Source organism: Protopterus annectens, chromosome 15.part0, assembly GCF_019279795.1.
Source record: "Protopterus annectens isolate FY-2018-M chromosome 15.part0, PAN1.0, whole genome shotgun sequence".
Taxonomy (NCBI): domain Eukaryota; kingdom Metazoa; phylum Chordata; order Ceratodontiformes; family Protopteridae; genus Protopterus; species Protopterus annectens.
The window spans coordinates 444590939-444602603 of record NC_056749.1 but is presented as its reverse complement, the minus strand read 5'-3'; positions in this window follow the sequence as shown (position 1 = coordinate 444602603).

Sequence of the window (11665 nt, the reverse complement as noted above, 5' to 3'; positions counted from 1 at the left end):
AAACAGCTCAGACATTTATGTATCTGGGACTATAGCTAGACTAAAGTCCTCTCATTTTAAATACATGGCAAGAAAACTAGAACCAAAATACTTTGTTCTGGGCTTGAAAAATGTCAGGTTGTTTGCTCTTATGCCAGAGAACAGCAGCCAAAGGAATTCTAATGGTCATTTAGAATTTTGTCTGTTATTGTTTTGCCTCAAAGAAAATCATCTTTCCAAACCTCAAACCTAATTTGCCCTTATATGACCTAAAACCTCCATTCTGAGCATCACTGTTTACTACTGAGAAAAGCAAGATGGCTTCCAATATAATAAAGAGCCTCCTATTTAAACTTTTTAAATAAAACTCATTCCCATATTTCAATGATCAACTCACAGTTAAGTAGAGAACATATAACTTATGCTCACTTACAGAAGTGCAACCTGAATTCAAACCTCTCACATCAAAAGACAATATATAAACCAATCCTTCTCAATGTTAGGCCCAAAAAAAAATCTGCAAGTCCACATCTCCCAACATCAAAAACCTCAGCAAGTGTCCAGGGTTTACACCCAAGCTTAAAATTTACCTATGAGAAACTTCTAAATGTACCAGTTTTAAAAACATCTTACACACCTATACCAAACTAGCAAACAGCATCACATGACAGCCACGTAAAATGTACTTTATCAGATCCATGTCTATTTACTCCCTATCTTAAATCTTCAACCCTGTTCTTTCTGTTCCTTAAAATGCATTACTTTAAATACTTTGAACTTATTGCAAGTCAACTTTTTTACTTATTCTTCTCTTTTCAAGTTTGTTAAACAAGTTTAGTCTCTAAAACATTGTACATAAGTAACCTAATTACTTGGAATTATATACATCACCTTGTCTATGGAAAATGGGGAATACATATTTAAATATGTGTTAACTGTAACTTGTGTCTTTAAAATTTTCAAAATCTCAGAAAGATTAATTAGGCAGTTGATTGCATTAGATAGTGGAATGGAAAACCAATTGCACATTAGTACTGCACAAAAAGGTATACCTAAAAGCAGAAAATAAGGAGAGGGGAGGATCACTGGGAGGAGAGCAGAGGCTTTGCCTGAAGACCTGGGATTCCTGGAGATGAATGGTTCATTGGCCCCTATGTTGCATTTGGCCTGATGGAAGATTAGGTGAAGAATTTGTGTAAAGATGGAATGAAAGCCTAGATGAGGCCGAGAGCTTTGAACTTTAATTTGTATCCGGGTTGCTGGAAGGGATTCCGCCTACATGGAATAAAACTGGTGTAGTTACTGGTAAAGACTGAAAATTGGTACCTCAAGTATTGTATAAATAATGTGAACATTAACTAAGCAAAGCCAAGTGGACTATTTTCATTTAATTTTTACAAATAAGTCTGTACGTTTATATATATCTGCCACCATTAAGAGATGTCAGTATATACATACATATATATATATATATATATATATATATATATATATATATATATATATATATATATTGATAGATATACACACACATATAAATATATGAAAACACAAACATACCCACATATCTTATGCTTTCTGTACATAATGCTTGATACCTTATTCGTATTTTAACGTGTTTTGCAATGTTTTACATTTTTCCCTTCTGGGTTGAAACTGAGATAGGTCCATCTGTATCAGTGTTCTACCCAAGTTAACAAATGTAAATTGATAAATAAATAAACCATATACATCTTATTCCATATTTCATATTACGCTATGCTTTGGTGTACATAATATATGGTTACATTATGCCTATGCCTAGAATATGAGCTTTACAGTGCTTTACATTATTTTATATTTTACACCTCTGGACAGAACCTTAAACAGGTCTGTTTGGATCAGTGTTTTACCCTGGTTAACAAATGCAAATACATAAATTAATAAATCTATTCAAAATGGGTAAATAAATGTGGTTTGGGTACAAAATAATTTGTCCAGAGTCACTTTAAGTGGCTAAGGTAATGAAGGGTAGGGTAGGAAGGGAGAGTCAATATAATTAAAGATATTTAGTTGGGGGGTGATTGATATAAGGTATAGAGAGAGTATGACTAGGTAAGGTTAAGAAAGGGTTAATTTGGAGGGAGGTTGGGAAGGAAGTAAGGTAAGCAAAGGGTGTGGTTTAGAGCATTTATAGTAGTGTAGTTGAGTGGGAAGATTTGTTTTTGGTGTAAACGTGCAGTGACAATTGATATGTCCTAGACGACCTGTAGGTAGCTGGAGCACAGGTAGGTCTCAGATAATAGTGGGGCACTATTGGTGCTTGGTGAGTGATGTAAGCCCCGGTCCCATTTTTCTTTCAAGCACATTGTTCAGGAAGGGTATTCAGTGTTATTTAGGGTAGTGAATTTGGTTGAATGAGTGTTTGCTTGAGATCGCTTTGGAATGGTAGTATAGCTGGCAGTGTCTGGTGTGTGGTGCCTGTGCTGAGTGGTAGTTGTAGATCGTTGGGTATGAAAAAAAAAAAAAAAGGAGACAAGGGAAGTGTATACGTCAGTGTCGTATTATTGTGGTAAGCTGCTCGTTTGGCATAGGTAAGGTTATGCAGGTCCAGAACAGGGCTTATCGGTGAGGTGGTGATTGATGACTGGCTTTTGCAATTTCTACCATCACTGGTAGTGCAGGGTTTGATGTTTGATGTGTAGGAGGAGGTGTGGGTGGTAAAAGTCTCTGCTCACATGTTGAAACATGGCCAGGGTAATGGTCATTGTGTTGCACATGCACAGTAGACTGATTAACTTTTTTTTTTTTGTTTTGTTTTGTTTTTTTGGGGTTCGGTGTGGATCACATGCAGAGGTGGTTGAGTCTGGAAGACACGGTAGGTATAACTACTCCTTCAGGTTGTAGTGTGGGGAGAATAACAGATTGTACTGGCGTGCATTCTTGGAAGGATGGCAAGGTTGAAAATTAAAGGTCTGCCATTCTTTCATACGTTAGTGCTCGGGGGGGGGGATGAATTGTTTTTTATACCTCTAAACTTCTTATTGAGGTTAAGCTGGACAAAGCCTGGAAAACAATGGTAACAAGGGCTTAAATAGGGACAGATTTTAAGTTGTTACCCTTATAAACCTAGAAGGGACTAGATTGAAAGGGTTTGTGTTAACATACATTTATGGAAAGGATTTGAAGTCTTGAAGGTTGGCATAATGGTTAAAATGTTTACCTAACAGATACAAGGTACAGAGTTTGATTCTCACATTGAACGGATTTCTTTTTTCTAATTTTTTTCCTGATTAATTAGTGACTTTGCCAGTTAGCCACAGATTTTGTGAGGAATAGACCATGCAATAACTGATGTTATGCAGAAATCTGGACAGTTCAGAGGTATGACAGCTAGTGCTAAGTTCTGGTCATTGGTGCATAGGGTTAAGTCTGTGAGTTGCAGTTCCTATCAGACAAGGGGGTTTATGCTGATTCCCTAAGATTATTCTTTGGGGGAATGATCATTATTAAAAAAACACAGGTACAGAAGTAGAAGGTACACTTTGGACAACTGGGGAGAGTTGGGCAAGTCAGAGGTATGAGTGTGTTGGAAGTTTTGCACCAGAGGTAGTGGACTTGATATTTTTTTTCCTTTCTTAAGTAGTTACTGTTTTTCTCTTTTTCACAGATGGCCGGTGTGCTAGCTTTGAGGTAGAAATGGGCAGCTACTGATGTTAATATAATTAAAGGGATTTAATGGGGGGAGGAGGAATTGTTATAAGGTATGGAGAGTTTGAGTAGGTAGGTTTAACAAAGAATTAATTTGGAGGGAGGAAGTGAGGTAAGCATAGGGTGTGGTTTAGGACATTTAAAGGAGTGTAGTTGAGTGGGGAGATTAGTTTTTGGTGTAAACTTGCAGCACTCCCTTCCCTCCCTCTTTTTATTATTTAGAGTAGATTTATTAATTGTATATGGAGTTTGGTTGGTAGGCAGTGAAGAAGGGCAGGTTTTCCATCTTCTGTTCCCCACTGGCGTTGAGTCGAATTTGGAAGTGATTGGTTGACTACAGAAGTGAGTGGGGGTACGCTGATTCTGATAAGTAAGGGTAAATGAGCAATTAGGACAGAGCTGCTTACTTTGGGCAGGGTTAGTGGGCTATGCTGCCCTGGTTAAATGTTACATGAAGTTATGTTACTGTTGAGATTAATAAATGTTATATGGCATTAACTAAATTGTGATTAAGAATGTGTTGAATAAATGGGAATCAAGCTTGTTATTCCAATAATGGTCATAATATGCTACTTCAGTGGGTGGTGTTTTTATTAAATGGATCTGGACAAAAGTATATGGACAAGTTACTATTCCATCTGATGAGTCACTGCAGGGATGGAGTGATTTCTCCTAACCCAAAAGGTGCAATCTTTAAATATAATTTTATTAAGGGTAAGGGAGTATGCGGATCACTGCCCCCCTCCCAGAAGAAAACCTTTTCAGCATGCTCTGCACATGCAAATGGTGTTCAAAATTGCAGTCATACTGTTTGGTTTTTATTTAGTAAAGAATTTATTGAAATACGAAATACAGGTGATGCTAAAGGTTTTGACTGTTTACCATGATGCACATAATTTAGTACATAGTTTACTGAGATAAAAGAAACAAGAAATGTTAAAGGTTTTGACCAATCACTAATATCTATATATAATATAATAAATTATTTTCCTCAAAACAACAAGAGCAATGTGAACAACATATACCAAAAGAGGCAAGTGTTTTGTTCACAGAAAGAACTGTAACAAATTATTTTAAAGTGATCAGTCTGTCCAGTTTTGTTTTAAATAATAACCATTATTTATATGTTTTAAGTAAAGTACTGACTTTTGTGTCATCTGGCAGAACAGATTTAATAACTACAATCAATGTTTTGAGGGAATATGCAAGAAAATTGAATCTGAAATGATATTATGGTAACAATACATATGAGTGTGAACAGTTTAGACAACCAGGTATGTTTAATCTCCCCTTAAGACCTGAATTAGAAGCATTTCTGTTAACATATTAGAAGTACTGTATGTTAAATAATAAGGCTAGTTCAGAATTTTATAATTTGACTATAGGACAAAAAGATGCCCTAGAAGGTTTGAAAAGTAATAAGAAATTATATATCACAAAAGCTAATAAAGGGAATGCAGCAGTGGTCATGCATGTAGAATTTAATTGTAAACAAATAATGAAAATTTTAGATAACAAAGTGACTTGGATGTAAAAAAAATCTTATAATATGATAGATGCATGCGTTGAATAATGGATAATAGAAGGGCTGATCAATGTGAATATTGTTGAATATTTTAGAATTCTGAGGATAAAGTTTGGGAGATTTTTTTGGTCTGCCCAAAGTTCATAAATACTTGGACGAGCCTACTTTTAGATGGGGTCTATTAAGTTTAAGGCCATTTTTCTAGACAAGTTTTTGCAGGAATTAACTAGTTGTAGTGATTCTTTTGTGAAGGATTTCATTTGAGTTTAGCAAACTTATTTCTAAGTTAACAGTGGAAGACTCTATGATACTAGGGAAGTGCTACAGAATTGTGAAATCTCGAAATCCTGAAACCCAAAATCCTGAGACCAAAATCTTGAAAGTTCAAAATATTGAAAACTCAAAAGACGGAATCTGATAATACTAAAAACACACAGGATACCAACAATTACTATATTCCAGCACAACTAAATACAGAAGCAAATAAAAGACAAACCATATCACTATTCTCCAAGTATAAGCAGGAGGACAAGCCCCTTGCACCCCCCCCATGTGAGGAGCTGCACCTCCCACACCCCCTGCTACTTAAATATATCAACTCCGAGATTGCACTTTGTGCAGTGAAGTGCGATCTCAGAATTCATATATTTAAGTAAAAGGGGGTGTGGGGAATGCATCCCCCCACATGGGGGGGTACAGGGGGGCTTGCCCCCCTGCTTACAGTTGAAGTGTAATATGTTTGTGTATGTACTTGTGCTGGAATAGAGTAAGTGTTGGTATCCTGTGTGTTTTCAGTATTATGAGATTCAGTATTTTGAACTTTCAAGATTTTGGTCTCAGGATTTTGGGCTTTCAGGGTTTTGTAGTGCTCCCCGATACTAGTTACTGCAGATGTAGTATCCCTATATACAGTTATTCCAAATGAGGAAGGGCTAGAAAATGTAAGCAGAGAGATGTATGCTTTAGGTCTGTTTACAGGAGAACAAGTTAGGTTTTACACAGAGGTTTTAGATATGATTCTGGTTTATAATTTCTTTATGTTCGATAATGAAATATATAAGCAAAGGAATGATGTAGGAATGGGGGCAGCAATGGCCTCCAGTTACATCAATATTTTTATAACTGGCTTGGAAAAGGAATGTATTTATAAATCTGATTTTTTAAGTATATTGTAGTATACAAACATTTTATCAATTTATTTATTATATGGAAGGGCACTGAGGAAACGCTTTTGGATTTTTAGGACATACTTGAACAATGTGACTAATTATTTGAAATTTACTTATAAGATAGGGAAAGACGGTATTGATTTTTTGGATTTAATGATTTACAAGTCTGCCAACAAGTTAAAAGTGAGAATTTATAAAAAAGATGTACAGAGTAATGGCTATCTCCATTTTAGCAGTATGCATAATGTGAGCCTTAAAAGAAATATAGTAAAAGGGCAATTTTAGGGTTAAGTAAATTAACGGAAAATTCACATTTCTTCAGTTTAGATTGTGAAATTATGAAAACTAAATTTTATGAAACACATTATCCCATAAGAACGCTAAATAGTATAATGGATGATATGAAAAGGAAAAGAGATAAAAAAGTATAGGTTTTGATCCAAAAGAAAAAGTCAAGCAAGACAAGGTGAAAAAAGATATGAAAGACAATTCTTTAGCCTGTTTATTGGAAAATTCAGTGGATGAAAATAATATTGGAAAACAGTAAAGAGAAATGGGGGTTTCTTATGAATTTGCCCAACTTAAAAGGTACTATAGGTGAATCACCTGTTTTTGTATCAAAAAGGGGCAACATTTTAAAATAACTTTTTCATAAGAGTAGTCTTAACAAACAGGTGGAAGAATATAAGGGAATGTATCAATTGTAATTTTTATAAACATATTGAGGGAAATAAAATGTGGGTAGGAGCAAGAGGTTATTAAATTAGATTGTTACAAACATAATAATTGCAAATTGAAGTTTGTTGTTTATATTGCCATTTATGGACTTTGTTCTGCATTTTATATAGGTATAACTGTGAGGGAGTCTCACATGAGAATTTATGAACATTTAAGAGCTGCTGAAAAAATGGAGTTAAGTAATATTTTAGCAAAACATGTTAGGCAGAAACATAATAATGAAAAAAATAAATGTTTTAAATTTTTAGTTATAGATCAGGTAATTAATTATAATAAAAGACTGGATGCTAAAGATGAGTTGGACTGGAAAGAGTACTGTTGGCAATTACGATTAAATGCTTGCAGCTTTCCAGGAATGAATGACAGGGAGAACTATAAAATTGTTCTGAAAAGAAAATGGCCAACTCATTAATGGAAAACAATCCTGTGGTTTTATAGAAATGTATTTTAGTGGTTTTTAATGTGTTGCAACTTGGTCTGATGAAGTTCTATGTATGGAATGAAAGGGCTTACCACTTGGTATTTTGTTTTTAATGTGATTAAAAGTTGAATTATGTTTTAGTTTTTAACCGTTCATGTATTCAATAAGAAATCATTTACTAAGGAAAGATAGAGATACTAAGAAGATAAGAGTGCTGCTGATGATCCAAGTTTATGCAAAGAATAGTGACAATGTGGTCAAGAAATCAGACTGAATGACAAGATGAAATAACAGCATTAGTCAGAATACATTAGCCAATGTAACTGGAGAGGAGAGAGACAGAGAGAAAAGCAGTGATGCAGAATAGTATGACAGCATAGAGACAAGTCTTAACAGTTTATTGTAGGACCTCAGCATAGGGGAGAGTACTGAGGTTAAGAAACTCATGTGAGTTTAAACACTGTAACAGACAAAAAATAAAAGTCATGTCTGAATTATCCAGTAGTAAGATTTCTGTCACAGTAAGAATTTAAAAAGCAAACATCGATTTCTGCAGAATTATGGTAAAATGACTGGACAATGTAGTCCATGGTTTAGACAGACATTGTTAAGTACATTTTCTTTTGGAAAGTATTAATAAAGTCTTTAATCAGGGAAGATTGGTTGCAGGAGTTTTTATTTTATTTGTCTAAGGGTTGTTTTTGATACTGTCAACAACTCTTTCCTGCTAACTTGACATAAAAAGTTGTGTGTTACTAAGGCTTGTATCGGCTCTCCAACTGTTCATGTTTTAAAAAAGTTATCCACCAAATAGCAACAATCAATTTCAGTCTCATCTCCGCTGCCAAAGGGGGATGAAGAAAGAGTGTTCCACTGTTACTTCCAGAATGTATTAACAGTACATAGAACTCTTCTGTCAAACTATACAGATTATATGTAACACATGAACAGTGAGGCTAAATGATTTACCCTTACATTCCAAATTTAAATGTTCATCCAGTGCTCTAGATAAATATACTTACTACCTAAAAGCAGAGCTGTCCTGATAATATAATGTATTTTGAAGGGAACTCTGAGTCATATCTCTTTCTCTTGCTGAGGATAATATCAAATCTAATATGCTGCCAAATTAGCTCTGCCATATTCATATTACATTATTTTTGGACTCAACGTTGAAAATAAGCAACATCTACTACATTACAAGACCAATTAGAATCCTTTGCTTTGGAAAAATAATAATTCATAAAATAAAATGCTTGTTGCTTCTCCCTCTCTGCAATTGGTTCTTTTTATGATGGTTATTTATTACTAGTTGCAATCTCATCAATCTTCCCTGGCTTCCACTGAAAATGGTTGCCCTGTGGGCCTAGTCTGACATTCCTGATAAACAAATGACAATAAATAAAGAACAATGACGGTAGCCTTGCAACATTGTCCAGTACACTTCATAACAATTGAGACTATTTTAACAGAATTCACCTCTAATTCCTAGTTGGTATCCACCTGCCCATGCCAAACACTTCCTCTCTATTCACCGGGTGGCATACATAGTTCCTCCTCATCCGGCATAACTTTTCCTGACCAAGTCTTCTCCACTTGGTTAAGCACCACCAACCTGCAGTACAGGAAAAAGCTGTGGGGGTGGGGGCAAGAAGGTAACCACCCATTAGCATGTTCTGCATGCTGGTTCCACCCCCACTTTTTTGTCTGCCACACAGAGATTTATTTGTGGAATGAGAAATAAAATGTATTTAATAAACCAGCAGATCAAAAACAAATTGAGCCTGTTAATTTATTATTTATATTTTAATATCAGGGATGGTTTCCTTAATTTATTATTTTTTTAATTTTGTTCAATTAATTTTGACAGTTGTTGATTAGGCAAGTCCCAGCCAAGCTCATTCAAATGAACAGCATCAGGATTTTAAAGGTTTCTATTGGGTATCGATAAATCAGGGTATTCGATGACACTGAACTCAACCTGAGCTGCAGCTCTAGCCACGAGAGGGTTTAGGAGTCACTGGGAAGTATTAATAGTAGAGGATTTCATCGCTTCTCTCAAAAACAGCTGAAATGGAGTCACTGACCAGCAAAATATTAAGTCAGGGTAATACTGTTGCAGCCAAGTCCAAGTCTGCTAATATCTTCTCCACCAGAATACATTTTGGAATGTAACCCAGATCATTGCCATCCAAATGAATTATAATCAAAGCAGATGCTCTCCTATACTTTAACAGTCTCTCTGTTGCCGAAAGTAATTGGAGCCAGGAAAAGCCTGGATATCCTTGCCAGGCCAATGACCAATTTGCTGGATCAAGGCTAAGGTTCAGACCATCCACTCCTAGCTGCTTCTCTAGATACCATTCTGCAGAAGTAGGAGTGACATATGATCAAACTTTGGCAGAGACATAAACGGAAAGTACATACAAACACTTATTAAATGTAAGTCAAGAATGTATTGGATGGCTACCTGCCTGAACATTGTATTACTTCTACTGACTGTCCTTCCCTGGCCAAATCTGAGCCCCACACTAAAGAAATGGGTGCTGAACCCTTCATGCTTAATATTCTGGCAAGGAAAAACCTTTTTGAATAATAATGGTATCTGTTAGAGTCAAGGAGTAACCTGATGGCAGCTTGAATACAAGCTCTTGTTGGGGGACCTGACTTACCAAGTACTGGAATGTTTTGGTCCAGTGTACCTGGCAGAGAACTAAGAACTCTGACTGTTGTAATTTAATTTGTTGCCCTAAACCAGCTTGATCATTTTTGGGTTTTCTTAGCTGAACTAGGACTGGATATTATATCATCTCCCTGGCATAAAGATGGCAAGAATTTGCTAACACTAAATGGCCCAGTATAAAACCACATAACTAATGTTGCCCATATGGTTAATGAAGGAAATTCACTTACTGACATTCTTACTCTATGACTGAAATGCGAAGTATTTAAGGACCAGTCGTACCCCTCAAATCTCATCTATACACCTTGAAATGTACTTCTCAGAGTTAAATCCAAGCAGGCTTTTGCTGAAGGTTGACTATCCAAATTCACACCCTAGGTCTTTGTGATGGGCGGCAGCCAAGCATCAGGATGGCACTCCTCCCATTTTAGAAGCTTATTAGCTTTATTTTTCTAAAGTGTTAACTGTAACATAACCAAGCAGCCCCCCTCCAAACATAGTGTGCTGAACATCATTCCCAGTAATGACAGCCATAAAAACTGTAAAATCAACCAGCCTAGAGTTACAGTTCTACTGAGGTGGCATGGCTGTTGCTTTTTTACCTAGTGCAGCTTTAGCCATCATGAGATCCTTTGATCCAGATATTTCTACTTCTAGCAGTCTTTGAACTCCATCAGAATCACTCAAATACACCAATATCTTCCCCACATATAATTTTGTCCTTAATTGCCTTAAGAATATCACCAATGATAAGGGATCTGGTAACATTGCTGTTTGTTAAGATTGTGCCGCAGCTCTGGAAATTGGTGGGCATTGTTGGTAACAGCTGTACTTCTCCAATTTCTGTGCCTTGCTTGCTGTCATGGCTCTCTGCATTTTTACTTTCATCTGACCCTGAAGTATGCTCTAAATTGATTACAAGAGGGTCATCAGTTTGGGAGTTGTCTTTTACCCCTTATCCCTTATGACCTACTGATGTCCCAAAACACCTTTTGCAAAATTAAATCAAACAACCTCACTTTTCTTTCTTCTGGAAGGAATTCCTCTAAACATTCATCTTGTGTCTGACTCCTTCCCTGGCACATTTTGATATTCTTGACACTTAATTACTTAGATCTCCCACAATTGCTGCTTGCATTTCAACCTCAACATTGATATGTATCTTAATTTTTATCAAGATTTGATGTCAACTGTCTCTGATTTAACTAATCTAATACAAATCCAATTTGCTTTCTAAAAGGAGGAAATCTTCCATGAATTCTTGAGACATGGAGAGGTAAAGCTGGCTATCACCAGCATATACTAGTGTTACTATTCCCCATTCCTTATTGAGACCTACCCTAGTAGAAACATATATACTGTCAACAGCAATGGTGCAAAAAGTACACACACACACACACACACACACACACACACACACACACACACACACACACACACACACACACACACACACACAA